Source organism: Arvicanthis niloticus, chromosome 15, assembly GCF_011762505.2.
Source record: "Arvicanthis niloticus isolate mArvNil1 chromosome 15, mArvNil1.pat.X, whole genome shotgun sequence".
Classification (NCBI taxonomy): Eukaryota; Metazoa; Chordata; class Mammalia; order Rodentia; family Muridae; genus Arvicanthis; species Arvicanthis niloticus.
The window spans coordinates 33,019,328-33,033,084 of NC_047672.1; the positions used below are offsets into that span (position 1 = coordinate 33,019,328).

General features: G+C 43.0%; 1 protein-coding gene across 7 annotated transcripts in view; it reads right to left on the reverse strand.

The window, feature by feature from the left end:
• Window positions 1-10,856, reverse strand: part of Nrf1 (nuclear respiratory factor 1) — a 96,488-nt gene extending 85,632 nt beyond the window's left edge. For all 7 annotated transcript variants that reach the window (XM_034519065.2, XM_076913586.1, XM_076913584.1 and 4 more), the window contains exon 1: window positions 10,708-10,856. The gene's annotated coding sequence lies outside the window, so the exon portion shown is untranslated. The remainder of the gene's footprint in view (window positions 1-10,707) is intronic.
• Window positions 10,857-13,757: the final 2,901 nt, after the last annotated feature.

Below are 13,757 nucleotides of genomic sequence, written 5' to 3' on the forward strand. Positions count from 1 at the left end.
AAAATTACTTCAGGTACTAATTGTATTAGCTAACTAGTTATTTACCCAGAATTTGCTTATATTTTGTACAAAGAAAGAAACCAGTCAGATGTGGTGGCATATGCCTTTAATCCCAGAACTTGAGACACAGAGGCAGGAGAGTATCTGTGAACTAACTTAAGGCCAACCTGGTCTACAGAGGGAGTTCCAGAACAGTCAGAACTACACAGAGAGGTAGGGTTAAAACAGGTTAGGTTACATTATTGTACTTAAGATTCCCTACATAAAACCTTTAAGTGCCTCTGAGAGAGATCAGTCACTCTTTATCTAAAATTAAAAGACAGAACACATTTCATTGAGGAAGAACATGAAATATATATATATATTTCATAAATATATATATTTATGAAAAAATATTCTTATATTTTAGCATTTAAACTCTCCAAAGATTTTTTTGGGGGGGGGTGATCTTTAGTGCTACTGTATTATAACTGCTGCTACAAACACTCAGTAGAAGTAACAACTTTAAAAGATCTCAAGGTAAAAGGCTAGTAAACAATGAGATGTAACTATTCCTGTCAGAATCCACCTTGAAACCAGGCTCTTTGCTGGGGAAGTCTGACAGGTGGACAGCGTGAGACAGTACAGAAGGAAAACAGAGGTCAGCAGGAGGTTGCTTGTCTCACTGAGCTCTCCCAGGAAGACCTTATTCCAACTCACCCTTACCTCAGCCACCAGACAGAGAAACAGCACTGAATAGAAGAATAAATACACATTTGAGGAGAAAATGTTTAAGCTTTATATTAAACAAAAGTACTTAGAACTGTCTCATTTAAAAATATTTCAGGAAACCAGATACAGTGACACCTTTAATCCTGGCATTCAGGAGGCAGTTCAAGGCCAGCCCAGGTGGGGACAGGACACACGTGTTAGCAGAGCAAGGATAATAAACAAACTGGTGAACTCAAATACAGGGAAGATGGTCTAGGGTTGTATGCACTGTTTCATTCCATATCAAGTACAGTGTTATGCAAACAAAATGTGTGTTCAGCAAAGGACCTCCACCCCAATCTACTGAGCTGGCAAGATTACTATAAAGGCCTTATTACCAAATCTGAGGTCGAGTTAGATCCTTGGCAAATCATGATGGGAAGAACTGTCTTCTGTTGTCCCTACACATGCAATGTGGCATACAAAATTTCCCCTCCCCTGACAAATGTAATAAATAAATAAATTAAAATAAAATACATTAAAATGTTCTTTACATGGCAGGTTTATGTTTTTACTTTTCTATAGTGAAAACATTACATGTACTTTTACATTCAGTAGTTATTCATATAACAGACTCAGAATTCATTTTAGAAGTAACTTTTATTTAAAAATTTATAAAGCCAAAAATCAGAGGCAAAACTTCAACATTCACAAAATTAGCAATACACTAGATCATTTCTTAGATTTCGAACCAAAAGCCCATTGTAAGCCAAGAACATGTAAATTTAGAGATGGTGCACCTAAGCAACCCCTGGTTGATTCTTTGATATGTGGGCTTTTTTATATGGAAAACTGACCACTAAACCTTTTATTTCAGAAAGAGAGAGGGAGGTAAGGAGGGAGGGAGGGAGGGGGGAGAGAGGGAGGTAAGGAGGGAGGGAGGGGGGAGAGAGGAGGTAAGGAGGGAGGGAGGGGGGAGAGAGGGAAGGAAGAAGCAAGACGTAATGAACAGACAACATGTTTTTCTTCTGTTTGGATCCTTATTGTAGGTAGTACATACTATTGCATGCCCAGTCAGGTGGCAGCGGCGGCGGCGGTGGTGATGGTGGTGGTGGCACACGCCTTTAATCCCAGTACTCAGGAGGTAGAGGCCAGCCTGGTCTACAGAGTGAGATCCAGGCCAGCCAGGGCTATACAGAGAAAACCTGTCTCAAAACAAAAACAAAAACACAAACAAACAAACAAACAAAAACTATTGTATGCCCAGTGAGGTAAGCCAGGCACAGGAAGACGCCACATGTTCTCACTAGTATGCAGGAGGCAAAGTGTTTACCAGAGGGAAGGTATTGACAAAAAGGTTCCACAAAGGTTAACAGGTACAAAAATACAATTAGGATTAAGTTCTCATGTTCTACAGCATGGTACAGCAACCATAATTAACAGGCAGGAAAAAAAGATGAAGGTTTACGACACAAAGAAATAATGTCTGTGGTGCTGAATGTGCAACTACTCTAATGAAATACTGTACACTGTTTACATTTAAATCAATACAACTACATCTCGGAATGTGTTAAATTTAAAAGCAATCAACACAAACTAATGACAAACTGTGTACCATAAACCTTATCTGTTAAGTTTACCCAACATTTCCATTATTCCTGTATTTACCAATATTTCTGAAGGATAGCTTATAAACAATGTCAACCAGTATTAATTATTTATGAACATGGCAATCACTTAAAGGCTATGGGTGTGGCTTGCTGGCAGAAGACTTGTTTAACAAAGACAATATTATGGGTTCAATTTCCTAGCACCATAAAATGAATGTGTGAATGAATGAATGGGTAAAGTGAATTTATAAAAATTACCACACAAAAACTAGGAGGTGATTTAAAAACTAATTTCAAAGGCCAAAGATTTTAGTAAAAAACTAAAAATGACCAGTTATCTAAAATTTCACAATGAACTAACTACTCTGGGAACCAAGCAGGTGTTTAGATTTTTTTTTTTTTTAATGGCTTGCTGTTTTTGTTTTTTGTGAGACAAGGCCTCTCTATATAGCCCTGGATATCCTGGAAGTCACTGGGTAGAACAGGCTGGTCCAGAACCTACAGAGATTCTTCTGCCTCTGCCTCTCCAGTGCTGGGATTAAAAGTGTGTGCCGCCATACACAGCTTGAAATGTTTATTTGTAAGGAATATGTTTGAATGCATACATTTCATTCATGCCTTTAAAAAAAAATGTGGACACTAGGCAATGTGTTAGCATTGAATTGTCTGGAATATCAAAGTATTCTATTCTATAGTCATGTCTCAAAGGCTCTACAAACTAGAACAATAGTATTCTTATTTCATGATCGCATATATTAGGTAAGGAGAGCAAATATCTTGCCACATTATCACTAAGATGAAACAACTGTATACTGTAGAAAATCTCTAAGCTATAAACAATTCTTGCTGAATGGTGGTGGTTAATCCCAGCTCTTGAGGTGGCAGAGGCAGGTGGATCGCTAAATTTAAGGCCAACCTGGTCTAGAATGAGTTTAGAGTGAATTCCAGGACAGTCAAATCTACCCAGAGAAATAGAAATCCTTCTTCAAAAACAAACAAAAAGTTAAAAAAAAAAAAAAAGAAAAAGAAAAAAGTGACTTTTAACTTAGAATCATTTTTTTCTCTGAACAAAATCTATGAGCCAATTTATTTTCTTTTAAAACACATTGTTCCTTTACAGTAACAGTACTGACCTCTCTCTGAGTCTACTGTATCTACTGTGCGTGAACAGTCTGGCACTACTGTGAGTGGCCAATTTCTGCCTAAGCTCTGTTCATTCTCCTCCTGCCCTCCACTAAGTGTTTCCCACCATCTCTACGAGGTGCCTCATAGCAAAGCTCAGTCAGACACCCACTCAAAATCCCTCTCTGGAACGTATTTCAGCCAAACACCACCACAGCCATCCCTGGACTTCCTCATTAACATTACTGAAAAGGCCCTTGACTCTTGTGTCAAGAGGCCCCAAGAATCTCAGAAAAGTGAGAATGGGCCCTTCCTTCCCCAGAAATATCATATAGGCACATACACAAAATTTTGTATGTAATTTCAAGACTCAGAGTCACACAGTTATAATACATCCTTGAACTCCAGAACTAAGAACTTTATAAAATTTATTTACCCTAAGTCTTCAAAGCTCAAGATGAACTTATGTTTTATTAATTTATTGAATGGACCTAGGGACATGCAAGTTACATGGTATGTATGAATGTGCATGCACATAGATCAGAGGACAATTTGTGGGGTCAGCTGTCCTTCCACCATGTGAGTCCTAGAAACTGCAGTCAGGCTGCCAAGCTTGAACATAAATGCCTTTACTTGCTAAGTCATCTTGCCAACTCAACTTTTTACTTCTGAAATGCTAAATCATGATCTTATACCAATGAATTCTGTTTTGCCTAGCTCAGAGTGTTGTGCTTAAAACTTCACCTGTCACCACAGCATCACTTTTTTTTTTTTTTTTTGGGGGGGGGGGGGGTTTCGAGACAGAGTTTCTCTGTATAGCCCGGGCTGTCCTGGAACTCACTCTGTAGACCAGGCTGGCCTCGAACTCAGAAAATCCGCCTGCCTCTGCCTCCCAAGTGCTGGGATTGAAGGCGTGCACCACCACTGCTGTAAATCTTTTTTAAAAAAGGTTTTTTTCTTCACTCTTCATTGCACATCTCACAATTCTCTATGACATTAGTTGACGAGTGAAAATCATCAGTTACTTCCGTTCTCAAATCTCCTTGAGTTACAATCAATTCCCACAGACTCAACATGTCTGAATTCTTTGTCCAATGTTGTCCTTACATGCTCTCTACCTTAAGGGCATCAGTCATCCACTAGACTACAGACCTTAACTCATAGTCAATGGTCACACAAACCGCATAATCCCCAGCATTTGTCTCCTTTGACAGTATAATCTAAGTCTCAAACATTTCTAATTCAATGTCTGTATGTCAATCTTTAAAAAACCAGTGAGTACTAGGGATGTTTCTGAGTGGTACAGTGACCAGCTGGTCCAAGGGCTTGGACTCAGCACCACCAGTACAAAGTTATAGACAGAATGCTAGATCTCCTGAATGCCTCAGCCTCCAGAAACCTGCAGAACAAAACCTATGCTCCGCTTACGAGTGCTGACTACCAACTTCCCAAACTTTCCCAATCAAATTTCCAAGCGGAAACTTCGTCTTCCACACTCTTCAAGTACAAGTAAAATCGACTTGCTATTTCTCAATGCACACAACTGTTAGCCTCCCTGCTATCAGCCCTTCTCACACTCCATTTAATACACATAATCCTCCCTAATTTGTTTTCCCCTTGTCATGGTCCCTCCCCAAAACTAATTCCTCCCCATTCTCACATCATTTTCTTTACCCTTTCTTATTTTCTACAAGTTTAGAAGAGTCAAGCTCATCTTTCCCCTCTGATATAAATGAGGCCCAAGTTTTGTGACTCTGGCACCTTCCTTATATGGCCTAGAAACCCATCTTTAATGTTTGACAATGACAAACTCTTAAAGTGAGGACACATGCACTCCAGGAGCTTAAATCCTCAATGGAGGATATAGGCTCACCCGCTTTTAAACATAAGGCAAGAATTCAGCTCTGTGTCTCCTGCTCCCTCTTTCTAGTCCACTGCTGAAGTAGCTTTAAGCAGTGTTTCATAGAGACATTTCCTCACTTCCTCTTGTTCTTTGTAGGTTAGCTGCCAGCCTAACCACATTAACATTCAGAACAGCAGCAGCAGCACTCTCTTAAGTTCTAAAAAGCTTACAATTGCCAACAGTAAAATGTAGGCTCCTTAAAAAATGGTGTTAGCATAGATGCATACCAAGCTCACTCTTCGAAGGCATTCTGGAAGAGGCTCAGTACAGTTTATACAACAGGCACTGCTTAAAAAGATGTTGAGAGAAAAACATACCTACTTAAATTATTAGCCAAACTTTGCACATCTGAAACAAAGGACATCAACTAAACTTAAAAAAAAAAAAAAAAAAAAAAAGTGTATTTACCTGCTAAGCCATCATGTTGACACAAGCCTGAATTACATACTTCACCTACATACTAAGCAATACAATTTCCACAAGTGCTGAAATCACCAAACAGATGACCCATACAGAATAGCTCCTGTAACATCTCTGAAAAAGTATTATCCCCCCCAAATCAGTGACCAATCTAATCATGCACACAGATGCTTACAAATATTACCCTTACTTGATATGGCTTTGGTTACTTCAAGAAATTAAGTGATGCTGTGGTGACAGGTGAAGTTTTAAGCACAACACTCTGTGCTAGGCAAAACAGACTGAGGTCTGGGCTTCAGGAGACCCCTCTGTCAGGGCGATCTTCTAAGACCGTGTGTGATTGAGTGTACAATACAGACTTGTCTTAAGGGATAGCATGCAGTAAGCCAGCCACATAGAACTTGTTTTGTTTTTTAAATGTGTCTGAGTATCTCCAAAAAGTTAAACATTTAGTTTTTCTTCAGTTCAAAAGTGGTTTAATACCTGTGTGAACACATTAGGACAGCTAAGGCATAAAGACCACATGATAAAACCTCTAAGCCTTGATACACTGAGGAGGGCTGACAGACACTAGCCTAAGTCTGAACCGTATGGAGTGGAGGGTATAATCCAAGACACACATCCTCCATTAACTTTCCTTTCGGAGTCAAAAATTCACTTTCTCACTCTTACTGATTCAAAGTTTCCAACAGTTTAGTATAGTTGTGGTCTGAAAATGCTATCTATAATCAGTTTGTTTCAACTCTTACTGTTTCTCTTCCAGCGTGTTGACCTTAGAATAATGATGGACAAGTACTAACCGAGAGCTAGGATGTAGCTCAACTGTTTAAAGTGCTTGCTTACCCATTCAAGAAGCTATGTGCCTTTAATCCCAGCATCTGGAAGATGATAACAGATTTAGAAGTTCAGTGTCAACCTCAACTACAAGTTCTAGGCCAGCCTGAGATACACAAATTCTTATTTTTAAAAAAATCAAAACAAAGGCTGAAGAGATGGCTCAGTGGTTACAATCACTGTCTGCTCTTTCAGAGGTCCTGAATTCATTTCCCAGCAACCACATTGTGGCTCACAACCAACTGTAGTGGAACCTGATGCCCTAACCCTGCCATGCAGGTAGGTGTACATGCAGACAGAATACTCATATACATCAACACAAAACAGTTTTGAGGGCTGGAGATGGCTCAGTGGTCAAGAGCACTGACTGTTCTTCCAGAGGGCCTAGGTTCAAATTCCAGCACCCACGGGGCAGCTCACAACTGTCTGTTAACTCCAGAATCTGACATGCTCACATGGACATACATAGAGGCAAACCACCGCTGCACATTAAAAACAAACAAACAAACAAACAAACAAACCAGCTAGAGAGATGGTTCAGTAATTGAAAGCACTGCCTGCTCTTCCAAAGAACCACAGCACATTACTTGTTGGGGTAGATCAGGAGCACCTGTAACTTCAGCTCCAGGGGATGATGCTTTCTTTTGGATTCCAGAGGACCCAATTGATTCTCAGCATTCACATGCCCAAACACAGTACAACTGCCTGCAACTCCAACTCCAGGGAACGTTGATGCCCTCTTCCAGCTTCTACCAGCACTGGGCATGCAAGTAGTACACATGTATGCAGGCCAAACACGCAAAAGAACGTATACATAACACATAACACACAGGCAGAAAAATCACTAGACTTCTAAACAACCTACCTTCTACTTCTACTACTTCTTCATCTTCTTCCTCTTTGCTAGAGATTGAACCAAGTGCCTTCCTCAAGTTAAGTATACACTCTGTCACTGATTTATACCACTAGGCCCCAAACAATGTATTTCTAAAGCTGATAAACATGTGCCTTTTTAACTGCTATTTCACTAAGGGATGGTAGAAAACTGTATTTGGTGAGCTTGGTCGGAAAAAAAACATGCTGTCATATGATCTAATGAAATCATGAAAGTACAAACAACTAATATTCTGTAACAGAACATTTCCTTAAATGCCTTTAGTAAGACCACAGGCTGGTGCGAGATTAATCTTTCAAATTATATACATGTACATATGCACATATATATATTATATATAATAAACATCATACAGTCACAGACAAACACCTAAACTAAAAGTTGTCATTTTTGGAAAGACGGGACTTCTCAAGAGGGGAGGACAGAGTAGACATTTGTGAACCTTGACAGCACAGAGTTCCCCCTCAACCTCAAAGTGTGAGAAGGTGAGCAAGTGTGTTTCAGTGTGGAGCACTGAGCTTGTCTAAGAACTTGACAGAAGTAGTTACCAGGTTAACCTCCTGAAGAGTGTGCTTCTCAAGACTGACAGTCATTCCCCCACCTCCATACTAAACAAAAATAAATCAACATGCCTTTTTATGCTGATTTTTTTGTCCTGAAACAAAAAACAACTTCAATAATTGCTGCTCATCGTCGCTATTATTCCAGTATTTTTGAGTGTCTTATTGCAAATAAAAAGATATAAAAATATCGCTGGGCATGTGACCTTTAGTCACAGTACTCTAGAGGCAAGAGGCAGGCATATCCTTTGAGGCCAGCCTGGTCTACACAGCAAGTTTCAGAACAACCAAGGCTACATAGTGTTTAAAAAAAAACAAAACAAACAAATTTATATATATATATATATATATATATATATATATATATATATATATATATAAAATCTAAACCACAAGAGCCTTAAAATGTTCCCTTAAAAGGTACATGCTTCTCTGTTTCCAATAAAATGCTTTGTACAGACAAGCCAGGTCTGGTTAAAAATATAGTACAGCAGCAAAGACAATTCATGAATTTAAGTCACGGGATGTTGGCCTCACCTTCCTAACTAAATTAGCAACGGGTGTGTAATTATTCCTTAATAAAACAGAAAACCCACAACCTTAGGTTCCACTGAAATATGTATGAATGTCGAAGGAACCCTGAAATCCCTTCTATAATCCTGTAATTCTGGTATTTTTGTGAAAACACCTAATTTGAGTTGGCTGGGTTTGGTTAAATGAGAATATAAACCACTCACTAGTAGACAAAAAGTCATCTTCCCTTCTGTTTGCTAGTTTGAGATTATAATGAAATCAAGATTTTAAATAAAGTGTGCTAAAGACTACTGTTTTGTTTCGGTGTGGGTTAGGTATCCAATTGAAAGCAACGGTCTAACTCCTATCAGGCAAACAAACAACAGCAAAAGGCTGCCAATTTATTTCAGCAGCAAACGGTCTACACCGCAAGTACCCTGGGTTTCAGCCCCAGCAAAGCACAAAAAAAAATTAAAAGGTAACATCTTCCCAAAAACCTACACTCAATGAATTGCAGTAAGTCTGCACCCAAATTAAGTCAATACACCACATTATACATGACGATTATACATTTACTTTTGTACTCATAACTAACCATATTTTTACTACTTTATAGGGTAACTTGTCAAGAACTTTCAAACAATGTTAGGGAGTCAGGACAAAACTGAATGAAAACAAAATAAAACAAAACCAACATATATATATATATATGGTCTCCAATGTTTCCCCTCTTCTCTTCTCCGGAGTGAGGTACAATCCAATAACTTACTGTTCAAGACTAAAGGGAAAAGCATTTAAGAGGATGTGCTAAAGACTGGGAAAAGGACCACTACCCCAGGGACAAAAGCTGTACCCATTCTCCTACAGAGCACTGTCCCAACTGACAGGTTCACTCCTACCAACTTTCTCCCAATAAATGGAGTTTAAACACTTACTAAAATGTGAATTGTGCTCTGCCTACTTAAAGAATTCGGCCCAACAGATACCAACTCTAACGTAAGCAATTAGTACACGATTATTTTAATGGTTGGGAAGATGGGATGACCTGTTAACAGCTCCTCCAATTGGTCAGAGCAGATATCCTTTGAAGCTCTAACAACACTAATGTATGTTTAACAATTTCAAGTTCTGGTGGGCAGGCAGATGCACCGAACAAAGTTTGGGGCCAGCAGCAACGACACAACAGGTGAGAAACAGTGGACATCACTACAGAACATGCAATGGCAAACCCATGAATCCACGAAAGCCTGGGGACGTGGGAGAGAAATCAAGCACAAGATCATCCTAGACCCCCTGTTTTAATCGAGGCAAAGGTTCCGTTCCTTCTGAAGGGATGCGCTACCTCCCCCTCCTGTACCCCGGGGACCACCACGCCAGACCCGGGAGGAACCCAGGCCCCTAGGTAGGTATCTCCGTCGTAGAGGAAAACACAATGTCGCTCCTTATTTCTGCGTACAAAAGGACTTTGCGCCCTCCTCCTCGAACTGCCGCCTAGGCGCCTCCTCGCAACTTGCAAGAAGGTGGGCAGCGCGCCATATTCAGCGCCCCCCAGTCCACCTGGGTAACCATCCCACGCCGCCCCGGCGGGAGGGAAGCTTCGGAGGTCGCCCGGCCGAACCACCAGCCTCCTCTCCCGCCAGAGACAGCCACTCCCGCGCCCCGCCGGGCCGCGCCGTGCCACCGGCGGGCCAGAGCCGGGAAGAGCCGAGGGGGCGAGCGCCGAGCCGCCGCTCCGGTCCCGCGCAGCCCACCCACCTCCCGCTCCCGGGCCCGGCGCGCTCTCCAGGGCTGCCCGCTCCCGAGCCCGTGGAGGAAGGCCAGGCCCGGGGTTCCACGGCGCGGAGGAGGCCGCGGCCGGGAGAACCCGAGGCGGTAGGGGAGGCCGGAACCCTGGGGCTCTTGGGAGGGCAGCCGCCTCCCTCCCGAGCCCGCCAGGACGCCTGGGGCCTAGTGCGGCCTGCGCATCCTCGGGGTGGCGGTTTGGCTGGGCCGGGCCCGGGCCCCCCGCCCCAGGCAGGCCGAATCCGGCAGGGGCCCAGGCCCCGAGCCGGGGGCGGCAGGGTGCCGGCTGCGGGGCGGGCCGGCCGGCCGGCGGGCGGGCGGCGTGTTGCGGCTGCGCCGGGGCTGAAATAGCTGGAGATTGCGCGGTAGGGCACTCACCTCAGAGCGGCTGCGCTACCGTGGGCCTGCGCCGTGGAGACTGCGACCGCGCCGGCTCCTCGCAGCCTCCTGCCACCAGCGGCAATGGCGAGCGCTGCCGCCTCTGCCGCCGCCGCCGCCGCCGAGGAGGGGGAGGGGAGGGAGGAGGCACGCACGCGACGCACGGCTCAGCTTCCCCGCCCGGAGACCGCCATGATGGCGAGGCCAGCGCGGCTCTGCGGCCCCGGGGAGGGGGTTTTCGGCGGCACTCTCGCAGCCCCCGGCAGCCTCGTCGGCCTCTTGAGCCGCTCTACAGCGCTGGCCGGGGCCCGAACCAGGAGGGCAACTAGATGAGCAAGTCGTGGTCGCGGCGGCGAAGAGGCTCATGCCGCCCAAAATGGTTGCTAATCCGAAGGGGCCCTCCGCTCGGTGCCGAGCGCGGGGAATTGGGATCTACGCTCCAAAGGGGCTCCCCCACATTTTCCTCGGCGCTTTGCGTCGTCGCCTCGACCCCTTTCTGAAATGAGTTTTGCTTCTCTATTTCAGAGCCCTAGCCAGATCTTTAAACGGGAAAGTTTTGTACAAAGCAGTATGGTAATTTATTCTCTCGTTTGTTAGACCAGCATTTCTAAGGGGCCCTTTTCCTACTGGATGCTGTTGTGAGTGCTCCGAAGTGCACCTGTTAGCAAACCAAGGCTCTATTTAATAAAAAATTAAAAATTAAGTTTTTGCCCTTGCTTTCTTGGAGCTTATATGAAGCAATAGGGTGTCATAGTTGTATGCCTAACAAGTAAGTAGACAGTGGAAAAATAGAGGTTGGAGACATGGGGTAGTTTGGGTTGCTTTTGTTAAGTCATCAGGAGTCACCTCAGGACCACTGATCCCCAGCTCCAGCTGAAACCTAGAATCTTAACGTGTTAGCTTACTCTGAGAACCCTGCATTTTTAACTCTTCCTGAAGATTTAATGCACACTAGATAATTATAAAATGCCCCCCACATGGTGTCAGAAAACAGCTTAAATAAGGAAACAAGTTTAAATGGATACCTTTTTGTTTTATGTATTTTTTTTTCAAGACAGGGTTTCTCTGTTTAGACCAGGCTGTCTTGGAACTCACTCTGTAGACCAAGCTGGCCTTGAACCCAGAGATCATCTTCCTCCCAACTGCTAGAATCAAAGGCCTGGTGCACCACTGCCCATCTTAACTGGATGCCTTTTTCCCTTAATGTTTTCTAAACAGAGGTCACCACCCATCTCTGTAGGGATAATGTCTGCTTTTTCCTCAATTTACATGCTCAGTGACATTTATTTATTTATTTATTTATTTATTATTTATTTATTTTTGAGAGACAGGGTCTCAACTATGTAGCCCTAGATGGCCGGAAACTCACCCACCATAAAGACCAGACTGGCCCCTAACTCAGATCTTTATCCTCCCCTTGCCTTCCAAGTTCTGGGATTAAAGACATGTACCCTATGCCTGACCATCCAATGAAATCTTTAAAGCATTGTTGCCTGTCTTTCTTACTTTGGTGGAGGCTGCTTTCTTATGGAGAGGCTGCACTTAGACTCCTTACATTCTCCCAGCCACTGGACTTGCTCTCTCCAGTCCCTTCTGCACACTTCAACTTGAATGGATTTTTTTTTTTTTAAGCAAATCATGTTATTTCCCTATTCAGGATGTCTAACGTCTAAAATCCTTGAAGGTGGCTTTGAGAACCTTGATGATCTCACCCATGATGCCATCTCTGACCTCATCTGCCATGTCTCTCTCAGGCTACAGAACAACTGGAAAGCCGTTGGATCATATATCAAGGAATCCTCCCCCTTCTGCTCAGAACATTTCTGTCTTTTCACTGGCTAGACCTTTCAGTCACAGTACCTTGTTACTTCAATCTCAACATTGCTTTCATCCCTCATTCCCCAAGCCTGGGTGCTTTACCATTCCTCCGTACACAGGACTTACCAGCTATGTCTGTATTGTCTCCCTTCTGTTTATAACGGCCTCCAGTAGCCCAGCCTAACCTCCATTATGTACCTGAGGTTGACCTTCAACTCCTCCTGGCCTCCAAAATAGTGGGATACCAGGCCTGTGCTACCCTACTCAGTTAATGTGTGCTGGAGATTGAACACAGGACCTCATGCATGCTAGGCAAACAGACAACTGAGCAACACCCCACCCCCACACTCTCCCTCTCATTTCATTCTGAGATGTAGCCCATTAGGTAAGTACTACTATGGTCCCATCTGACAGATGAAGAAGCCAAAACATGTCGATGTTCCTTGCCCCAAATCAGATCAAGAGATAGATCCAGTCCTGATCCTGACCCTATCAGAGCTTTTACATGGCAATCCACACCCACTCACAAAGCACAAGAGAAACTTAGTGGGCCATAGCCAGCCAACATTCCATAAAGAAAAGAGATAGTGTCAGACGGCATTAACTTCTGTGAAACTTTTGACATTTTCTACTACAAATGTTCTGATTTTACAAATATTAGAAAATACCAAATTACACAGAATATTTATTACCAGGGCTAATATGTTGGGAGGAATGCTGTAAATGGATTTGACTTTTTCATCCTCCTTGTATTAGTTCTGTACATTCTTAAGATTTAATGACATTAAGGATCCAAAACAAATTGAAAATACTGCCCCCAAGACAAACTGGTTGATCTTTACATAAGAATGGGGATTCCTGTCTTGGCAGGCCAAGGCTGCTTCTTGGCCAGAGATTTTTTGCTAAGGTCAAACACGCCAAGTCCTTTATATGTAAATCTTATGTCAACAGGTTCTCAGACTTGCCCTACACATTCACTTCTCTGGGGTCCTCTTGCCTACTTCTTTCTCAGTTTATTGATTAGGTTATCAATGAAATTCTGGAAGCCTTCACCCAGATACCTTACCCACCTGATTAGATCTGACTGAGCTCAATGGAGATCAAACGTAAGTTAAACCACTGAGTTAAACCACGTCTCTCTCTCATTATCCCTTCCAGATAGAACAGACTGGGAACAAATGTTACTCCCCTTTACCTGCCCCCAAAACAGAAGAAAATTGTGTTCAACTTGA